General features: G+C 39.9%; 1 long non-coding RNA gene across 1 annotated transcript in view; it reads left to right on the top strand.

Annotated features, from left to right (window-relative positions):
• The window catches only part of LOC125929548 (uncharacterized), an 80,607-nt gene that overhangs the window by 20,634 nt on the left and 36,999 nt on the right, over positions 1-22,974 (top strand). Inside the window, exon 2 of the long non-coding RNA XR_007459902.1 lies at positions 21,870-21,984. This is a non-coding gene — a long non-coding RNA (uncharacterized LOC125929548). The remainder of the gene's footprint in view (positions 1-21,869; positions 21,985-22,974) is intronic.

Here is a 22,974-nt window from a genome sequence, read left to right as displayed (position 1 = left end):
TCATGGAGGAGTTGGTCTGTTTTATTTTTAGCTGAATTTAGTCTTGTTGGCTCGCGTATCTAGGCAAAGTTCTCGTCTCCTAGGGTTACAAGAGCTCACGTAGTCAACAGCCACCACAACAAAAATGTGTCCATTCCCCCCAGCCCCAAGATCTTCTTCTTATCTCCATAACCACCGCGGAAAGCAGTTGAGGGCAAGAACTGTGTCATCTTCTCCGTCGCACAGAGTAGGTGTGTATTAATATGCATGCCAGTCAAGGCCCCTCCAGGAAAGAAATGACCTTACCCAAACGGAATCACGTGAGGAGAACGTGGCACAGGGACAATTTGCAAAGGTGGAGGCAGGTGTACAGAAATGGTGGGAGATAGGGCAGCAACTCCGGGTAGTAACAGAACTCTGGCTAGGCCCGAAGGGGCATGATGGGGGGACGTGGAACGGAGAGACCAACAGTCAGCCATCTTTATCCAAGGAACACACCCACTATGTGTCTCATCCATAATAGCAGGAGACCTGGCGGAACAGAACCCCAGCCTCATGCTCCTCCCTCCCTCCGGTCACCTTCCTGGGGTCCCCTGTGGCCAGACTCACCTGGAAGCCTGAGGGCACAGAGCCTGTGAATGTAACTCATACCTGTCAGCCTCCCCGAACACAGAAAAATCTAGAAGGATGGAAAGTAGAGCTGGAGGGACAGACAGAAGTTATCCAGCCCAGGACTGTGTCAAATCTAATTTCCAGGAGAGTTTGATTCCACTCCCTCCCTGGATCAGCATCTTACGTTTCAAGTTAGGCAGGTATGTGGACGCACAGACTCTTGAGCTTAGCCGAGCTTTGAAAGCACCAATCCCTCTGGGATGCAGAAAATGTCTCTCAAGTATCCCCAGCAACTGGCAGTCCATCCCCCTCTTGAATGCTTCTATTGATAGGAAGATCACTCCACGTCAAAGCATTTGAGGGCACTTGTAGTGAGCAGCCTCCATAGCCCAGCTCCCTTTTTCTAGTTTTGTCCTCTGAGGTCGTCACAAGTTTAAGCCCCCAGCTCCTTTTCCCAAGGAAGGATGTCTGAGCTTTAGAACACATCTTCGTCTGGGGTGAGAAGCTGTAAAGCTTGATCTGATCTCCCAGGCAAAGGCACAAGGGAGCCTATCTTACCAAGAGGGCAGGGAAATCACTTCTCTCCTTGCACCCCAGCGCAAACGCCTCTAAAATTCAGAGCATCCTAAAAATGAAGACGTGCCTATGAACTCCCTGAGAACCAGGGCTGGGACCCTGTAGACAGACTGAATTGTCTGAATTGTCTTTCGGAGCTGCACGCTCCCCTTGGCAAGACAGAAGAACCCAATGGCGATGGCCCACGGCAGCCAGCGTCATTAAGGAAAACCTAGCAGCTAAAAATACCCGCCGCCAGCTCTGAGGACCACACCGTCGCCAGTTCGTTATTATTTCATCTTTTCAAAACTCCCAGCCTGCAGAACGCACTCCGCATGAGAAGGACTGGGGCATTTGTAGGAATCAGTGTAAAACGCAGACAGTAGTTTATTTGTTAGGCTGGTAACACGTGAGAAACGGAGGAGAGATTTGTTTTCTGTAGCAGGAGGCGGATCCAGCCAGCTGGCAGTGTGCCTGAAACAAACAACCAAGAAACAACTAGATCTGTGTGAAACTTGGTGAGAAAGTTTTGAGTCGGTCGGGCAGGGAAGGGGCCGCCGGTGGAAGATAAAACGGGCCAGCAGAGAGGACAAAGAAGACTGTCGAGTTCTCTTACTGGTGGACTCACTGCATAGACGCACATATGGATTCCCTCCCTCCTTACCATCTCCCGCCCATTTTCAACTGTCACCACGTCACTGAACCATGGAGAGCCCTGGACTTTGTCCTGTGTCTTTCTCACCAGTTTTAAGAGTTGAAATTAAATTTGCTGGGTTCCATCTCTTCTACTTCTATTCAGCAGCTGCAAGCTTGGAAATATCAAGTTAGGACGATAAAGGAGCAATTTCGGTGGTCACCCCACTGTTTGCTGTGTAAACTCAGATGCCACAACAACACTGAGAGACACATTTTACTAGCCCATCTTTTGACTGTCTAAATATTTTAAAATTTACTTTCTTTAAAATTCACTTTTTTTTTCCTGTACGGCTAGTTCTAGGAGTTTTTGTAAATGCAGCCAGTTGTGTAATCTCCACAGTGAAAATACAAAGCGCTTCTTTTGCCTCAAAACTTCCCCTTGTGATGGGGCGCCTGGGTGGCTCAGTCGGTTAAGCGTCCGACTTCAGCTCAGGTCACGATCTCGCGGTCCGTGAGTTCGAGCCCCGCGTCGGGCTCTGGGCTGACGGCTCAGAGCCTGGAGCCTGCTTCGGATTCTGTGTCTCCCTCTCTCTCTGCCCCTCCCCAGTTCATGCTCTGTCTCTCTCTGTCCCAAGAATAAATAAAACGAAAAAAAAAAAAAAAACTTCCCCTTGTGCTAAACCTTTGTGGTCACATCCTCCCCCAACCCAGCCCTATCCCCTGGAAACTACTGCTTCTCTGTCCCTACAGTTCTGTCTTTTTAAAATGTCATATAAGTGAAATCATATAGCATATAGCCTCTGGAGTCTGTACCAGCCACGTTGTACAAGTAAGTCAAAGGAAGTTCAGAGACGTTTAGCATCTTGTCCAGGGTCACACAGCCAGAAAAGCAGAGCAGAAATTTGAGAACAAGCCCACTGATCCTAAATCTTATCCTCCTCCCCAGTGCTGAGCTGGAATTCTACCTGGCTTCTGTTTCCTCGGCTCCCTCATCGACATTGGGGGTGGTGGCAGAGGGGTGCAATGAAATCACCAACGCAAAAGAACTTAGGAAAATATAAAGGCCTTTGTGCACGGCAGCGTTTCTTATTGTTTGTAACAGTCTTTGTCCCGTGCCAAGTATTTGCAGGAGGGCCTTGAGCTTTCCAAATCTCCCTACTGAACTTGGTGGCATCCCTTTGAACCTGGCCATATCAGTCTGTTTAAAGAAACACACACACACACACACACACACACACACACACACACACACACTCCTTCTGCTAAGGTAAGAAGCACCTCAGGAAGTCAAAGGACCTGTCTTGACTGGAAAAAAAGAATCACTGTTTTCTACAAACAGAGATTTAGCTAATGGAATTTGGGTTGTGCAGGGATGTTTTGGTCATCTGAAGGCATTTTTCTATTCTCAGGACATGAAAGTAAGTGCTATGAAATAAAATTTGACTTGACTCTTATGTCACAAGAAGTAAACATCATCTGCTGGCCTGATGGCTTGGATGCCTCTCTTTAAACTGCCTCTGCCAAAGGCTTTGAAATGTTTGCTTTCAGGCTGGATTCAACCATCAGAATATTTAGAGAAGCACATATGCCAAAGCCCACAGAGCAGATCCCTCTCTTGGTGAAGACAAACCTGCAAAGCTGTGGTTTTCTCGAAGCCACAGCAATAGGAGTCTGGTTCCATCCCCCACCCCTGCTCCCTATAAATGTCATCAAAAGCAAAGGTCTTCTTCCTTTGTTACGGCTACAGGTGGTACAGTTTTAGAAATAGGCCCAACCAAGGCTTATGAAATACGATAAAACCTTGGTTTGCGAGCATAATTTGCTCCGGAAACATGCTGGTAATCCAAAGCACTTGTACTTTGGAATTTCAAGCGAATTTCAAGAACCATTGGCTCAGTTGTGATGTGACTTTTGGCATCACATACTACGGGTATTGTAAGACATGGCTCGTTTATCACCTTAAAATTTATCAGAAATGTTTTGTCATCTTGCAGAACGCTCGTAAAACCAGTTCCTCACAATTCAAGGTTTTACTGTACCTGGAAGATCACTCTGTTCCAACATTGCCCTGTGGAGAGATGATGCAAACCACAGGTGCAATTTTAAGTTCTGTAGTAGACATATCTTCAAAAGCAAAAAAAAAATAATAATAATAATAACAATAATTGAAATTCATTTTAATAATATATTTTAAACCAGTATATCCAAAATACATAATCCACATCCAGTTATTCGTGAGATTGGTTTTCTCATCCAAGAAAATGACAGTGATGTCTACTCACAGAGTAGGCGGGAGGATTAAGCGACATACTCTGACTAAAGTGCCTGACATGTGGTAAGCGGTCAATAAATGTGAGTTGTTTCTAGAAGCATCAGTATTATTCTTTTTACTGGTATCATAACTCTTACCGTGACTATTGAGAAATCAAACCTCACAAGTCTGTCTTTGGGTTTCTCGTGGAAAATGGAAACCAGAATCAGATTCACCACCTCCAAGGTCAAGGGGATTTAGGAAAAAGGCAATCAAAGGAATGAATCATGCTTTATAGCCCCTAAGTCTTTAAAAGATTCTTTCCCTTGTGCTACTGTTCCAGAGTCACAGTTAGCCTGTAATGTGGAAAATGTTTTATCCTCTTTAGGGATGAGGAAAGTGAAACCCAGAGAAGTTAGGTAAGGTGCTTAAAGTTACCCAACCAGAGCAGGATAGTCAGGACTTAACTACAGCGCTTTTATCCCCAGAGCCATTTTTCTAAGAGAACTCCAGCCATTCGGAACCTCAGGTCTGCATCTGAATGTGGGTTCTGCCGCTCACCGTGTATGCTGGGCAAGTCGCCTGACCTTTCTGAGCTGGCTTTTCTCATCTGTAACTTGGTAATATTTTGCGCGTGGGGCTGTGGGAAGGTTAAATGCAGTGGGTTCGTCGACTGAGTAGCAGAGCACTCTGCAAATAGTCACCATACAGTCTGCATTGGTTTCCTAAATCGGAACCCCTACCGGACTTGCAAGTTGGATGTTGAGTTGGTTGGATATTACTCTACACTTTGGGCAGAAACTGTCAGGGACCAGGGCTCATAAGACACCACTTGTTTAGACGAGAAAAAAATCACTGAGGGTTGGGAGTGAGCGCTGGCGTCCTGCCTTTCCTGCCTGTTGATTGACTTCAGGGTGCCCATCTGGCTTCACATGCTTTTTTTTCTGTGAAGCCTTCCTCACCCTGCAAGATACCCTGAAGAGGCCTCATCTTGAAACCATCACTGCCGTCCGGCTAGCAGACACCGTGCTCAGCTCTTCAGGGAAAGCATAATGGGGAAAAAAATTACCCCACATCAAGAGAAGTGTGGCTCCGAGTCTTAGCAGGGACACACATGGCCGCCTCCCATGGGACAGTTGTGGAGACTTTAATAAAAGTAAAGAGCTGTTTATAAAAGTGTGGGTATGGTTAAGGGAAACCAGCGAGCGGTGGGGTAGAGCCTTGTGCTTAGCTGCAGAGGAGCTGCGTCTGCTCAGGCTTGAAGGCGAGAGGAGACAGAGCCAGAATTTCACCGCAACTGGAGAGGGAGCTCTAACCAAACTTGGCTGACCGGAAGCATGGCCCTCAGTAGGAAGATGCAGCCACGCTGTGGAGGAAGGAAAAGGGAGGAACGAGGAAGGAGGAAGGGAAGTAAGCGTGGTGGCCTTACTCTCAGATCTCATGCCAGTGCCCCTGATGGGCCTGCATTCAACAGAAAGTCAGAGGGAAAGGGAGCCCGTTGGGGGAGTCCATAAAGATCAGCCCTCTGGAGCACAGAGCTTGGTAAAGAAGCGAATGGTACGGGAGGGACAGATGGACACTGTGCAGCACAAAGTTCTCATTTGGTTTGGATCTTGGAACTTTTCCTCCTTGGCCGATTCTCCAGCCCCCAAATCTGGGAGGTGTTTTGGAAGAGAGCACAACCCACATATTACTCTTCAAATTCTACCGTCGTATGCTCTAACATGGTCACTGACTTGAGCATGAGTTCTCTTCCTCCCCGCCATCTTTCTTTCTGAGCGGCATTTTTCCAACACGCACACTATAGCAGCTCTAGAAAAGCATGTTCGGTGTGTGACTTAAGAAACCACTGCCAAGAGGAGCGCCTGGGTGGCTCAGTTGGTTGGGCGTCCGACTTCGGCTCAGGTCATGATCTCACGGTCTGTGGGTTCGAGCCCCGCGTCGGGCTCTGTGCGGACAGCTTGGAGCCTGGAGCCTGCTTCGGATTCTGTGTCTCCCTCTCTCTCTCTCTCTGCCCCTCCCCTGCTTGCACTCTGTCTCTCTCTCTCTTATAAAAATACAGAAACATTAAAAAAAATTTTTTAAATAAATAAATAAACCACTGCAAGAGAACCAAGGCTGACTGAGTCCTTTGATAGACCAGCCACTGTGCTCGGTGGTTAACACAGGTTACCCCTCAATCTGTGCCCTCGAGGATTCTATCATCTAATAGGAAAAGGAGAAAACGTGTTTGAAGCTCACCACTTCAACTGCAAACATAAATGTTACAATGATAACATTATACTGGAAAATGGGGTTGGGCTTCGGGTTAGAAGTTTGGGAAATGGTTAGCACTCATCTGAAAGAAGTGATTTACACCACGAAAAAGGATTTGATGGAAATCTGATGGAGATGGGCATGGTATTTCATATAGAGCAAGAGAGAGAGACTGTATTTGACACAAACTGAAATATTGGCCAAAATGTCTTAGTCCCTGGACCTGATTTTATTAAGGCTGTGTCTGATTTATTTCAAGCCCTTAAGGTAAGCAAGAGGTTAAATCAAAATAAGGCAGTTGGAGCGCCTGGGTGGTTCAGTCAGGTAAGAGTTCGACTTTGGCTCAGGTCACCATCTCGCACTTTGTGACTTCCAGCCCCGCATCTGGCTCTGTGCTGACAGCTCAGAACCTGGAACCTGCTTTGGATTCTGTGTCCCACAAAAGCAGCCCTAAAGACCTACACAGCTCCATCCCTGACCACACAGAGTATGAGACTGAACCCCACCTAGCCCCTCTGGGCCTGAATAAATTTGTATTCCAGTGGTTGCAGTGGGCTAGAGCAGAAGAGGAACAGGAAAAGAGAAGAAATTGATCACCTGTCATCTTATAACCCCAAGAAAGGTAGATAAACTTTTTCACTTTTCAACCAACTCTGGACACAGAACACATTTGGCTGCACTAACAAGGATACTCCGTGTAATAGAAGTTGGGATTTGGGGTAATTTCAAGTTGTAAAATGGGAAATCTCTCTTCTTCATAAGTAATTCATTGACGAATTTCCTTACTAATTTTCATAAAGTTTTCTGTGGATTGTACATCTAACACTCATGCAAGATTCTCGAAGTAACACGCATACAAAAGTGAATATATAATGAACTGTCAACCATCTTTTATTCCATCTTACAGAGATTTCTGCTGAATAACTTTTCAAGAAATCTCTATGTGTGTTTAGCTTTGGAGTCGGTTTTTTTTTTTCCTTTGACACATTTTGTTTGACACAAACATCCTCATTTTTAACATAGCACTAACTTTTACTGCATTTTCCTCCATCACGAAATAATTCCTTCTTTATTAATTTACCCTTTTAACCATTTTTAAATATACTGTTCAGTGGCATTAAACACGTTCATGATGGTATATAATCATCACCACTACCTCTTTCCAAATCTTTCTCGTCATGCCCAACAGAACCGCTATACCCATCCCTCCCATGCCCACGGTCCCTGGAGAAAAATATTTTCTAAACATCATTTCATATTGACTACAAAATATTTCTTATATGGATATTCTATTGTTTATTGAACCATTATTAGAACTGTGGACAATTATGTTGTTTCCACATTTCTCTTCCAAGGCAGCAGCAAGCACCTATATGCGTGCATGCTTCTGTTTGGTTCTCCTTTGTATCTGGTATTTCTCTGCTGTGATATTCTAGATTTTCATTTGTGTCAACTGTGTTTGCAGTTGCTTGTTGGAGCATTTGTACAATACATGGTGTAAAGTCGGTATCACATACTTTTACATATATTCACATACATAATTCACGTACGTGATATGTGATTATATAACATATAATTTATATACGTATTACTATATCCTTGAAATAAACTCCTGGAAGTGAATTTACTGGGCAAATGTGAAGTATTTTAAGGCTTTAAAGTTCCTGACAAAAAATAGCTTTGTTAAATCTTTATTATTGGGGTGCCTGGGTGACTCAGTCCATTAAGTGCCCAACTTTGGCTCAGATCATGCTCTCAAGGTTGGTGGGTTCAAGCCCCACGTGGGGCTCTTTGCTGACAAAGCAGAACCTGCTTCGGGTTCTCTCTCTTTCCCTCTCTTTCTGCCCCTCCTCCACTCATGCTCTTGCACTCTTTCTCTCAAAATAAATAAATAAGCTTAAAAAATCTTTATATTTATTATTAAAAAAGACTTTCACCAAATTCTCTCTAAACCGTTTATCACATTTAGTAGATCAATAAGAATTATATCTAATACTTATGATTTCTCTTACATAGCTTATCAATGAAGAATGTATTTCTTTTACATATTTATTAGCTATTTTGTATTTTGTAAATTATCAAGATATTTGGCTGTTTCCCTGCTTCAATTTTACTATGCATCTTATTCATTTATCTAGTTTAAGACTGATAGAGAATACTTACCTTTTGCCAGAGTTATTTGAGAAAAATATTATCCCTCATGTGTTGTTGGATTATTATTTGTGATTTTTATAGCAAAATACAAAGTATGAAATGTGTATATGATATAATCTTTAACCTTTGGGATTGTTGTCTTTTGTTTTTACTGTTAAAAGCTCTTCCCCAAATGAACAGTCAGTAATCACTTATTTTTTAGATATTTGTGGTTTAAGGGTTTTTTTCCCCCTCTTCAACTCTTAAGTATGCCCAGAATTCAGATGGAAGTTTTGTATCCGGTAAACTTTTTTTTAATAGCTAATTCACTGCCATCATATTATCTACTTGTTAAAAAGCTTCCCCACTGATTTGTGATAATGTCTTCAACATATAGGTCAGAATTCAATGTGCTTGGTCTGCTTCACGCTACCCATTCTATTTCAGTGATTACATTTTTATTCCTATAGCAATGCCATACTGTTACAATCATTTCACTTATTTTTTTTAACTTGTAATCTTTTACTGTGGAGAATTTCAGGAATATGCAAAATAGACATGATTAAATTACAAAATCCTATGTACTCATCATCCAGGTTCGGTGCTATATTTTTTTTTAAAAGAGCACGGTAGCAAAGCCCAAAAGAAATGGCAAAGAAAAAGGAGAGCAGAGACTAATAACCTTCCCACACTGCGGCTTACTCAGTATGACTTAGTCTCTACCAACAAAATGAGTATAAAATCGTAAGATGTTAGGGAAAAAACTGTTGTTCCAAGAAACCTAGCTAAGAAGAGCCAGTGTCATTAAACAATATATATGAGGTTCTGATATTCCTACAAGCAGGACAAAGAGAACACCTAAGTCATATAAGAAGTATGTGAGTTCATAAGAAGTGATGAACCTTTTCTTTACATGAAATTCAAAGAGGAATGTTTTCTTTAAACATTGTTGAACAAAATGGACCGTGTCTTCCAAAGTAGAATTGCAAAAGATAACAAAGCAAATTTTAGATTACTTTTCCTTTTCTCCACTTTGGATAAAAACCAAAGTCTGTTTTTCATCACCATCTTGAGCACATTTCCACCAAGAGCTAAAGTCATAGCCTCAAGGTATGTAGTTTTTCAAAGATGCCTAGAGAATCGAAGGCAATAAGTCACACGTTTTTAATTAATGGTGCCTGTGTCATGATGAAAAGAGTGATAAATATAAATTTGTTCTTTCCTTAGAAAAAATAGGAGATTGATATACCTTGCTTTTGACCGGTTCTTCTCAAAGCGTGGCCTGAGGCTTTTTATAAGTGTTAACGAGTTGGAAAAAAAAAAAAACACATGTTTTAAAGTTCTTGTTCCAGGTAACGTGGAATAAACACACTCTAGACTGTATCTCCCACCAAATGTAACTATAAAATCTGGACAGAAGGCATAGAGCAGTTGTTGGAGGACTCTGAAACATGATTAGTAGCAGGTGAATTGGCGAAGATTAGAATTTAAAGTATTACCAGAATGGTTGTGCGTTTATCATTTTTTCTCTTCTAGCATGCCCCAGCCCGAACACAGTGCAGCCTAAAACCCCAAAGAGAGCACAGAGGTGCACACAGAGCTCCAGGAGAACTCTAGTCCTGGCTTGAGAAGAGGGGACAGGAAACTTCTAACCCTGAGAGACCGTGTGCGAATCCTCCATTTTGCCTTCTTTTTTTTTCCTTCTCTTGTCTCTCTCTCACCCTTTCACCTCAGCAATCCCACGGTGGTAGTGACAGAAGCTGGCAGGAGCCAGAACCCTGAGGGAAGGACATCTTCCTCTCCTATAGTTGGAGATGTGATCCCAAGAGAGTAGGGCAAGCCCTCCATTGAATTTGGTGCCTTCTCTATCTTCTTGCCACTTGGGCCCAGACATGGGTACAGTCACAGATATGCAAGACAGAAAAAGTAAATGAAGCCCCAGCTATCAGGCCACAGGGCCAAAAAAGGAGCCCAAGGGAAGTGAAAAGTACCAAACGCATCCAGCAGGGAAACTGAGAAAACAACTCTTAAAGTTGCTCCCTCTGAGCTGTCTCTGCTGGAGTCTGATCCTAATCAGCCAGCCAGCAACTATGAGAATTGAGCTAACAGCCCATGGCCAAGGTCCCAAACGAATCACTGAGTGACACACAAGTAGGACAGATCCTAATAGGACTATCAAGACCTTGAAAATTGAAATGACACTGGAAACAGTGCCCATATTTTGGAATTTATGGTCTTAACCTCACCAGTTTGATTGCCTGCTAAAATAAAAATATCAACAATTTTCATCAGATTTAAACAAGACACAGATTTTTATAATATAATATTCAAAATGTTCAGAATACACTCCAAATTACTGAGTATACAAAGAATGAGAAAAACCTCAAACTGCATGGAAAAGGCAATCAGCAGACATCAACATGACAATGACATATATATAGGAATTATCTGACAAAGACTTAACAGCAGCTATTATATAAATGTTCCAACAAGTAATCACAAACACACTTGAAATAAATGAAAAACAGAAAGTCTCAGCAAAGAAATAGAAACTACTAAGAACCAAATGAAATTTTAGAACTAAAAAAACTCAATAACCAAAATTAAAAACTCATTGTATGGGATCAAAAGCAGATTGGAGATAACAGGAAAGAGTTGGTGTACTTGAAAATAGGTCAGTAGAAATTGTCTAATTTGAACAATAGAAAAATATTTTTCTAAGCTAATAAAGCCCCAGGGACATGTGAACCACTAACAAGAGGTCTAACATTCATGGCATCAGAGTCCAAGGAGAGAAGGAGAAGGAATAATATGCTGAATAAGTACTTGAAGAATCAATGGCTGAAAACCCCAAGTTTGGCAAAAGACCTTTATCTACAACTACCCAAAGCAATCTACGTATTCAACCCAACCCCTATCAAAATAACACCAGTATTCTTCACAGCACTAGAACAAACAATCCTAAAATTTGTATGGCACCAGAAAAGACCCCAAATAGCCAAAGCAATCCTGAAAAAGAAAACCAAAGCTGGAGGCATCACATTTCCGGACTTCAAGCTGTATTACAAAGCTGTAATCATCAAGACAGTATGGTACTGGCACAGAAATAGACACATAGATCAATGTAACAGAACAGAGAACCCAGAAATGGACCCACAAATGTATGGCCAACTAATCTTTGACAAAGCAGGAAAGAATATACAATGGAATAACGACAGTCTCTTCAGCAAGTGGTGCTGGGAAAACTGGACAGCGACATGCAGAAATATGAACCTGGACCACTTTCTTACACCATACACAAAAATAAACTCAAAATGGCTAAGAGCCCTAAATGTAAGACAGGAATCCATCAAAATCCTAGAGGTAAAAGCAGGCAACAGCCTCTATGACCTCAGCAACAGCAACTTCTTACTTGACATGTCCCCAGAGGCAAGGGAAACAAAAGTAAAAATGAACTATGGGGACCTCATCAAGGTAAAAAGTTTCTGCACAGCGAAGGAGACAATCAGCAAAACTAAAAGGCAACCAACAGAATGGGAGAAGATATATGCAAATGACCTATCAGATAAAGGGTTAGTATCCAAAATCTTTAAGGAACTTATCAGACTCAACACTCACAAAACAAATAATCCAGTGGAAAAAATGGGCAAAAGACATAAATAGACACTTTTCCAAAGAAGACATCCAGATGGCTAATAGACACATGAAAAGATGCTCAACATCACTCATCATCAGGGAAACACAAATCAAAACCACATTGAGATATCACCTCACACCTGTGAGAAAGGCTGAAATGAACAACACAGGTAACGACACGTGTTAACAAGGATGCAGAGAAAGGCGAACACTTTTGCACTGCTGGTGGGAATGCAAAGTGGTGCAGCCACTCTGGAAAATAGTATAGAGGTGAGGTTCCTCAAGAAATTAAAAGTAGAACTACCCTACAACCCAGCAATTGCACTACTAGGTGTTTATCCAAAGGGTACAAAAATGCTGATTCGAAGGGGCACATGCACCCCAATGTTTATAGCATTGTTTATAGCATTATAGTGCTATCAACAATAGCCAAAGTATGGAAAGAGACCAAATGTCCATTGACTGATAAATGGATAAAGAAGATGTGGTATATATATTAACGGAATATTACTTGGTGATCAAAAAGAATGAAATCTTGCCATTTGCAACAATGTGGATGGAGCTAGGGTGCATTATGCTGAGCAAAATAAGTCAGTCAGAGAAAGACAAATATCATAGGATTTCACTCATGTGGAATTTAAGATACAAAACAGATGAACATAAGGGAAGGGAAGCAAAAATAATATAAATACAGGGAGGGGGACGAAACCCTTAAATGTAGAGGACAATCTGAAGGTTGCTGGAGGGGAAGTGGGTGGGCAGATGGGCTAAATGGGTAAGGGGCATTAAGGAAAACAATCGTTGGGATAAACTCTGGGTGTTATACATAGGGGATGAATCACTGGAATCTACTCCTGAAATCATTATTGCACTATATGCTAATTAACCTGGATGTAAATTAAAAAATTAAAAAATATGTGTCTATTAAAAAAAAAGACCTTTATCTCCAGATTCCAGAAGTGTGGCCAGCCCCAAACTGACTAAGTCCAAAGAAATTCAAGACCAAACATTACCAAACTACTACATTAGAGAGAATGAATTTTCAATGGAAATTTACTGAAAGCCACCAGAGGAAAACAATGCATCACCTACAGGCAATCAATGAACCAAGTGACTGCACATTACTCATCAGAATACCACAGATGCTTGAAGAGAGTGACACAACGTTTTTGAAGCCCTGAAAGTAAAGAAGTGCTAACCTAGAACTCTATATCCAGTGTAGAAATCCTTCAGCAATGAGGGTAAAATAAAGATACTCTTAGTAAAGAACAACTAAAAGCAGAGTTGCTCTAATTTTTTTTTTTTTTTTGCCAAAGGAAATACTTCAACAGAAGTGAAATGACTCCAGAAGGAAAAATTGGAACATCAGCAATGGAGGGAAAGCAACAGAAATAGTGAATATCTGAATAAACATAAAGAACTCTCGGTTGAATTCTTTAAAATATTTGATGACTGAAAGGTAAAAATTTAACATTGTATACGGAGTTTTTAATGTATGAAGATATGACATATAACAACTGGAATGTAAAGAGAGGAATATAATGAGACCTACCTGGTAATAAGTTGTCTCCATTGCACTCAAAGTGGTAAAATATTACTCGTAAATAAATTATGTGACATTAAATATATATATACTTTAATCATTAGGATAACCAATTAAAACCTTTGTAAAGAGATATAGTCTAAATCACAATAAAAAAATTAAATGATATTTACCCTGATGCAGAGGTCAACAAATTACGGGCCATTTCTATCCTACAACCTGTTTTTGTTTTGACTGCTATGCAAAATGTTTCCATATTTAAAGATTCTTTAAAAAGTGAATATGAAACAGAGGGAGAAAAAAACATCAGGTTGTATATAGCCCACAAAGCCTAAAATATTTCTTATCTGCCCCTCTATAGAAAATATTTACTAACTCCTAAGAGAAATGAAAACATATTCACACAAAAATCTGAATATGAATGTTTATAGCAGCTCTGTTCATGATCACCAAAATCTTGAAGCAACTTAGGTGTCCTTCAACAGTGAGTAGATAAACTATGGCATATACATATAATGGAATATTATTCCATAATTTAAAAAAAATGAACTGGGGCACCTAGGTGGCTCAGTCAGTTAAGCGTCTGACTCTTGGTTTCTTCTCAACTCATGACCTCACAGTTTTGTGGGTTCAAGCTGACATGATGACAGTATGGAGACTGCATGGGATTCTGTGTCCCCCTCTCTCTGCCTCTCCCCAACTCACGCTGTCCTGTCCCCCTCAAAATAAATAAATAAACTTAAAAAAAAAAGAATGAACTATTGATACACACAATAGTATGGATGAATCTCAAAGGCTTTGTGTAAGGAGAAGGGAGGTGCTGTAGTGTCAGAGGAAGTCAACTAAAACAGAAAATCTAACTAAGTTCCAGAGTCTCATAATAACCAGTTATCCACCTTTAATCATAAACTGTTCATCATACCAAGAACCAGAAACATGTCAAACAGTGAAAAAGGACAATATAATCTGAAAACCAAGATGGCAGTAATGTTAAAATTATCTGATAAAGAATTTAAAGCAAACAAATAATCCAATTAAAAAATGAGCAGAATACTTGACTAGTCATTTCTACAAAAAAGGATATACAGATGGCCAACAGACACATGAAAAGATCTTCAACATCATCATCATCAAGGAAATGCAAATCAAAACTGTAATGAGATATCACTCCAGAATGGCTAAAATCAAAAACACAGGAAACAATAATGTTGGCAAGGGTGTGGATAAAAAGAAACCCTCACGTACTGTTGGTGGGAATGCAAACTGATGCAACCACTGTGGAAAACAGTATGGAGGTTCCTCAGAAAGTTAAAAATAGAACTACTCTATCATCCAGCCAGCAATCACACTACTGGATATTTACCCAAAAAATGTAAAATCCCCAATTCAAAAGGATACATGCACCTCTGTTTATTGCAGCACTATTTATGATAGCCAAATGATGGAAGCAGCCCAACTGTTCACTGCTAAATGGATAAAGATGTGGATTATGTACACAGTAGAATATTATTCAGCCATGAAAAAGAATGAAATCTTTCCATGTGCAACAATATGGATGGAGCTACAGAGTATAATGGTAAGTGAAATAAGTCAGAGAAAGACAGATACCAAATGATTTCATTCATCTCATATGTGGAATTTAAGAATCAAAACAAATGAGTAAAAGAAAAAGAGAAAGAGAGACAAACCAAGAAACAGACTCTTAACTGTTGAGAACAAACTGACGGTTACCAGAGGAGAGGTGGGTGAGGGATAGGTGAAATAGATGAAAGGGATTAAAGAGTACTCTCATCAGGATGATCACTGAGTAATGTGGAGAATTGGTGAGTCACTATATTGTACACCTGAAACTAATATAGCACTGTATGTTAACTCTACTAGAATTAAAATTAAAAACATGGGGCACCTGGGTGGCTCAGTTGGTTAAGCATTGGACTCTTGATATCAGATCATAATCTTGCAGGCATGGGATCAAGCCCCACTTTGGGTTCGACACTGAGCCTGGAGCCTGCTTGGGATTCCCTCTTCCTCTCTCTCTCCCCCTCCCCACTCATGTGCTCTCTCTTTCTCTCTCTCCCTCTCTCAAAATAAACATTTAAAAAACTTAAAGGAAAATAACTTAAAGCGTCCATCATAAAACTGGTTCAGCAGACAATCATGAACAGAATCAAAATAAATAAAAAATAGAACATCTCAGCTAAGAAGTAAAAGAAGAACCAAATGAAAAGTTTAGAACTGAAAAATACAATAATCAAAATTATAAAACTTAGTGAATGAGTTAAATAGCAGAAGAGAGTGAACATAGGAAAGAATCGTTGAACTGAAAGATAGAATAATATTACCCAATCTAAGCAACAAAGAAAACAATGGACTGAAAAAACATGAACAGAGCCTCAGGAACCTATGTTACTGTAACATTTGTGCTCTTGAAATTCTAGATGGAAGGAGAAAAAGGCAGGACTAAGAAGTACTTGAAGAATTAATGGTTGAAAGTTTCCCAGATTGGCAAATAAACCTTCAGACTCAAGAACCAAAGCAAATTCCAAATGAGATAAACTCAACATCTATGAGACATGTCATGGTCAAACTTCTGCAAACAAACATAAAAAAAATAATCATGGTACCAGCAAGAGAGAAATGACACCTCTGGGGGAAAACCCATCCAGCTGACAGTGTATTTCTTCTCATCAGGATCCATGGAGGCAAGAAGGAAGTGGAACAACATTTTTCAAGTACTAAAAGAAAAAAATTGTCAACCCAGAATTTTATATTTCAGTAATAAAGGGACATCAAGACAATTCTCTTAGGAAAACAAGGAGGATTTTCCCTAAAAGAATGTCTAAAAAAAGTTCTCCCAACAGAAAGAAAATGATAAATAAAAAAAACTCAGAATATCAGAAAAGAAGAAAGAAGACTAAAAAATATGGGTAAAAACATTAGATTTCTCTTCTCCTTTTGAGTTTCTTAAGTTATGTTTGATAATGGAAGCAAAAAATTATAATACTGTCTACTGTAGTTCTAAGTATTAGAGAGGAACTATTTTAAGATGATTAAAAACAAGGAAGGCTAATGGATATAAAGGGAGATAAATGTTCCACACTTCATTTAAACTGGTATATTGATGGCACCAGTAGATGGAGGAGTTACGTGTGTATACAATGTAATATCTAGAGCAACAAATTAAAATAGCTATTAAAATAAAAGGAAAATGTAAAAAAATGTTAAGAATAACTTATAAAAGCTAAGAAATAGAAAATGGAGCAATGAAAAATAGAAAAAGCAGAAAAGAAAAATTTTAATGACAGGCTTAAGCCCTAATATATAAATAATTACATTAAATATAAATTATATCTATATTAGTTATAAAAATTATATATAGTGTATTGTATACAATTAAATAAAAAAATACACAAGACTGAGCTTGGCAGAGACAAAAACAATGAATAATGTGGACTTCAGAGCAAAGAAAATTACTGGAGTCCAAGAAAAAAGGGTCAAACCACCATGAAGACAGAGTAATACTAGGTTTGTTATGCACCAAACAACAGAGCTACAAAATATGGAAAGCCAGAAACTGATAGAATTGAAGGAGAAATAGACAAATATAAAACTAAATTTCAAGACTTAAGCATCCCTCTCTCAACATTTAATGGGACAACTAGGCAGAAAATCACTAGGGACATGGAAAAACTCAACAGTGCCATCAACCAGCAGCATCTAATTAACATTTTATAGAACATTCTACCCAATAACAGCAGATACACATTCTTTTCAAGGGCCCACAGAACATGTACCAAGAAGTCGTATCTCTTAGACCATACACCGAATACCAAGAAATTTAAAAGAATTGAAATCATGCAAAGCATGACCTATGACCACAATGGAATCAACCTAGAAATCAATAAAAGAAAGTTAACAGGAAAATCACCAAAACTTGGAAACCACAGAACATACTTTTCAATAATCCATGGGTCAAAGAGGAAGTTTCAAGAGAAATTTGAAAAAACATAGCAGTGAATGAAAATAAAAACATAACATATCAAAATTTGTTAGACACAGCTAAGGCAGTGCTGAGAGGCAAATTTATAGTAGTAAATATGTATGAAGAGGGAAAATCTTATATAAAGAATCTAAATTACCACCTGAAGATCCAAAAAAAGAAAAAAATAAGCCTAAAGGAAGAAGAAGGAAAGAAATAATAAAGGATCAGGGCTCAATGAAATTGAAAACAGAAAAACAATTCTTGGAGAAAAATGTATGAAAAAAGAACTATTTTTTTTCTTAAAAGATCGATAAAATTGACAAACCTTAAGCAATAGTGACAAAGAAAAAGAAGACATGAATTATCAATATCAGGAATGAAATAAGGCCATCACTACAGACTCTGCAGACCTCAAAACAATAACAAGTGAACAGTGTAAACAACTCTACACACAAATATAACAACTTGGATGAAATGGACCAGTTCTTCAAAAGGCACAAACTACAACTCAGTATAAAAAGGATCATTTGAAGGGCTGTAAAAAAAAACAATTGTTAATCACATTTGTAATGTAAGAACTTCCAAAACCATACAACATGACCAAGTGGAGCTTATTTCCAGGATGCAAGGTTGGTTCAGTTTTCAAAAACCACTCACTGTAATCCAAGATATTAACAACCTAAAGAAGAAAATCATGATCACATCAATTGATGCAGAAAAGACATTGACAAAATTCAATACCTACCATGAGAAAAACTCTCAGAGAAATAGAAATGAAACTTCTCCAACTCAGCAAAGAAAATGTACAAAAAACCTACAGCTGGCATTATATTTAATAGCAAAAGACTGAGTACTTTGTCCCTAAGAGCAGGAACAAGGGAAGGATTCTCATTCTTGCCACTCTTAGTTAACATAGTGCTGTAAGTTCCAGCCAGTGCAGTAATGAAAGAAAAGGAATGCAAATCAGAAAGAGGAAGTACAACTGTTTCTCTTTGGTGACATGATTGTCTCACAGAAAATCTCAAGGAATCTACAAAAAAACTTCTAGCACTAATAAGTGAGTTCAGCAAGGTCACAGTGTACAAAATAAACATATAAAAATTAATTCTATTTTGATGTAGTAACAATGACACACAGACACTGAATTTTAAAATGTAATGCCAGAGCGCCTGGGTGGCTGACTCTTGATTTCACCTCTGGTCAGGAGCTCATGGTTCATGAGTTCAAGGCCTGCATCATGCTCTGCGCTGACAGTGTGGAGCCTGCTTGGGAATCTCTCTCTCCCTCTCTGTCTCTACCCCTCCTCTGCTCACGTTCTCTCTCTCTCTCTCTCTCTCTCAAAATAATAAACATTTTTAAAAAATAAGATATGATGCCATTAAAATCCCTCAAAAAAATAGAAATATTGTATAAAGTATGTACAGAAAGCCTATGCTGATAAGCACACAATGCTGGTGAAGGAAATCAAAGAGGATCGGAATCAATGGAAAGACATAGTGTGTTCTGGATCGGAAGACTCAACAGTCAAGTTGTCATTTCTTTCCCCAATTTTATTTATTTATTTATTTTTTTAACATTTTTATTTATTTTTGAGAGACAGAGCATGAGCAGGGGAGGGGCAGAGAGACGAAGACACAGAATCTGAAGCAGGCTCCAGGCTCCAAGTTGTCAGCACAGAGCCCAAAGTGGGGCTCGAACCCAAGAACCGTGAGATCATGACCTGAGCCAAAGTCGGACGCTCAACTGATTGAGCCACCCAGGAGCTCCCCTTCCGCCAATTTTATACAGGTTTCATGCAATTTCTATAAAAATCTCAGAACATTGTTCGTAGGTATAGGCAAGGTTATTCTAAAATTTATATGGAAAGGTACAGGAACTAAAAGTGTCCAAAATAATTTTGAAAAAGAAGAGGTGGGAGCAATCAGTCTACTCATTTTCAGAACATGTTATGTATCTACAGTAATCAAGACTGTGTGCTATTGGCAGAGGGATAGACACATAGATCAGTGGCACCAAACATAGAACCCAGAAATAGATCCATACAAATACACCCCTCTGATTTTGACAAAGGTCTACAAATAATTCAATGGAGGGGATCTGGGTAGCTCCATTGGTTAAGCTTCCAACTCTTGGTTTTGGTTCAGGTCACGATCTCATGGTTCGTGGGTTTCAAGACCCGCATCGGGCTCCATGCTGGCAGTACAAAGCCTGCTTGGGATACTCTTTGTGTGGCTCTCTCTCCACCCCTACCCTGTTCAAGCTCTTTCTCTCACACACAAAATAAATAACCATTTAAAGGAGAATAATAATTCAATGGAGAAAAGAGAGGCTTTTCAACAAATGGTGCTGAAGGAAGTGGGCATTCATAGGCAAAAACCCTGAACTTCCAAATAAACCTCACACCTTATACAAAAACAAATGCAAGATGGACCACAGAATTAAATGTAGAAACATAAAACAATTAAAAAAAAAACATAGTAGAACATATTTGGGATCTGGGAATAGACAAAGCATCCTTAGACTTGACATCAAAAAGTATGTTCCGTAAAAGAAGAAAAATTATAAGTTGGATTTCATCCAAATTGAAAACTTGTGCTCAGCAAAATATCTTGCAAGGGGATGAAAAGATAAGCATAGACTGAGAAAAACACGTATCCAACAAAGGACTAGTATCTAGACTACAAAAGAATTCTCAAGCTCGCCTGTAAAAAAAAGATAGGGCAACTAGAAAATGAGCAAAAGCCATAAAAAGATATTTCCCTGAAGAGGATGTACTGATGGGAAGTAAACACATAACAGATTCAACATCATCAGCCATGAGGGAAATGCAAATTGAAACCGCAATATCACTCCACACCTATCAGAATGGCTAAAATAAAAAATAGAGACCACACCAAATGCCGGAGATGATGTAACCAAACTGGATCACTCGTGCACTTCTGGAGAGAAAACAAAATGGTACCATCATTCTGGAAAGCAGGGTGGCAGCTTCCCAAAAGGTCACATAGTGAATCATCCCATTGATACAAACGTTCTCGAAATGAAAAAATTATAGAAATGGATACCAGGTTATGGTTGCCTGGGGTTCAAAAGAGGGTGACCATGGGCGATGAGTGGAGTCTGTCTATAGAAAGAAAACATGAGAGGTTCTCGTGTTGATGGAAATGTTCTGTATCTAGATCATACTGGTGTCCGTGTTGTGGTTGTGATATTGACTGTAGCTTACAAGATACTACCATTGCGGTAAGCCAGGTAAAGGGCACACTGGATCTCTCTGTATAATTTCTCACGACTGAATGGAAAGCTAAAATTATCCCCCAAAGCCAAAATGTTTTAAATGTGTGTTATTTCTTTGGGGGCTTCTGGGTGATTCCATGGACTTTTATTTTCATGCATAATTAAGGGCTACTTCCTAGTAACCCAAAAAGTGAATTATTCGGTTTTCAAAAACCTGTTATTCATTCATTAGAACTAGAAGATGACTCTGGCTTTCATTTCTGAGTTCTGCTTAGAAATCTTCCTGCTGAAGGTTTCAAAAAACTCTGAAGCCCTTACTGTGTGTATAGCCCCCAGCTGAGCACTGGAATCCCTGAGCCTTGCGGGTTAGAATACATTGTGGTGTGTTACGTTACTTGACGGTAATTTTCAAATTCTCCTCATGGTGTGTCTTTTTTAATCTTAAATTGCTCTTGGTTAAAGCTCCCAGTGACTGAGTTTGTGGACTTGTTTGCCGAACTTGACAATGTGTAGAAATTCCTATTTGTGTGGGCAGTATGTCCAGCGTATGACTTCCCATGCGTTCACCTTGCACGTACCTTTCGTGACGTGGTTCAAAACGGGTCGTCCTCCTGGCAATTGCTCAAGCCAGGGTATGCATAATTCCAGCATAGTTTTCTTAGACGCTGACCCTTCATATTATCAGTGAACTTTCTTTCCCCTGGGAAGTGGGCGAGCGTGGATGGGTGGACTGAGAGGACTTTCGCTCCACTAACTGCCCGTGGCCAGAGAAGTATGGAGGCCTCGCTCTTAGGCTCTCTGGTCTAACTACTCCTGTTCCTAGCCAAGTTTAATAGCAAAAAGTCCAGATTGGAGTTGCCAGCAAAACGCAGATATTGTGATACTCGAATGAAACAAGACAGAGAGACACTGAACACCACGTGCGTGAGTGGCAGTCACGGCTGTTGTTGTGAACAGCAATGATTCTGACTTGCGGTGGGGTCCAGGTGAAGGCTCTTCCTCGTTCCGTCCGAGGATGCGCTGTTAAAAGTCCATTTTATTTCCCACAGAACAAAGTGAGCTTTGTACATTTGCTGGTGCCGTTTGTGGCAGAGGACTTTCTCGGATTGCTCTGGAATGATGAAGAGGGTGTCTCTCGTCCAAGAACTGAAATGATACCTTCAGGTGAGTCTGGAGTCCAAATCCTCAAAGGAGGGATTTAGGAGGGATTTAGCATTTGGGAGGATCAGATTTAAACCAAACAATCCCTTAAGAAGAAATTCCATTCAAGTTTTTTCTTTAAAACAGGAAATTAAACAGAGTCATTAGAAGGCAAACTCAAGAGAGTGGTAGCACCGTGTCTCCCTGCTGTTAGTTGCATGAATTTCATTTTGGGTCATCTGTGAATTGAAGACTCTATTTAAATTTGATCCTGGTAACCGCAGCTCCTTTAAGGTGCAACGATCAGAATTCTAGGCACAATGTGCCATTTTAGGATCATATAATATACCTGAAGTACAACTCCTTGCATAATTATCAAGATTTAAGTCTCCTAGAGTATTATTTTAACTATTTCATTAAATTCACGGGCTGATTTCCAAAAGTCTTGTAGCAGTACAGAGGGCCAGATTATAGAACGAGAATTCCTTCAAGACCCTGGTAGAGTTAACATACTTTATTAAAATGACTTGAGGCAAGCCAGAAAGCTGAACCGGTGAGGCCGGCATTGGTTGGCACACTTTCCAGATGTTTTTATTTTTAAGTTTCATTAAGTATCAGCAGGCTAGCCAGTGCTATGTAAATGCAGCAAGATCGAAACCCCACCCAGAAAATAACTCTTTCAGTTGTTTTCAACAAAGCCTTCTCTCCACAACTGAATGGCACATTGTTCTTTATGCACACAAGAAGGACTTCCTACACATCCTCTTAAATTCTTACCAGGGCAGAATGTTGGTGCAAACTCCTCGTACAACATTGAACGGTGAATGCTTAACATTCATCTGATTTTACTGGCAAATTTTCTTCTTTGAGCAAAAAAGAGAAATTGGGGGGAAGACTATTAAACTCAGTCAAGGTCTTCGCTTGTCTTGTTCACTGAGATGTACTCCACCAGATCAGAGAGGTAGAGAAGGCACGGGAGTGGGACCATGCCTGCCATATTTAAGGAGGAACAAG

This window comes from Panthera uncia, chromosome A2, assembly GCF_023721935.1.
Source record: "Panthera uncia isolate 11264 chromosome A2, Puncia_PCG_1.0, whole genome shotgun sequence".
Classification (NCBI taxonomy): Eukaryota; Metazoa; Chordata; class Mammalia; order Carnivora; family Felidae; genus Panthera; species Panthera uncia.
Note: the sequence above shows the minus strand (reverse complement) of the source record. Positions and strands in the feature narration are given on the sequence as shown.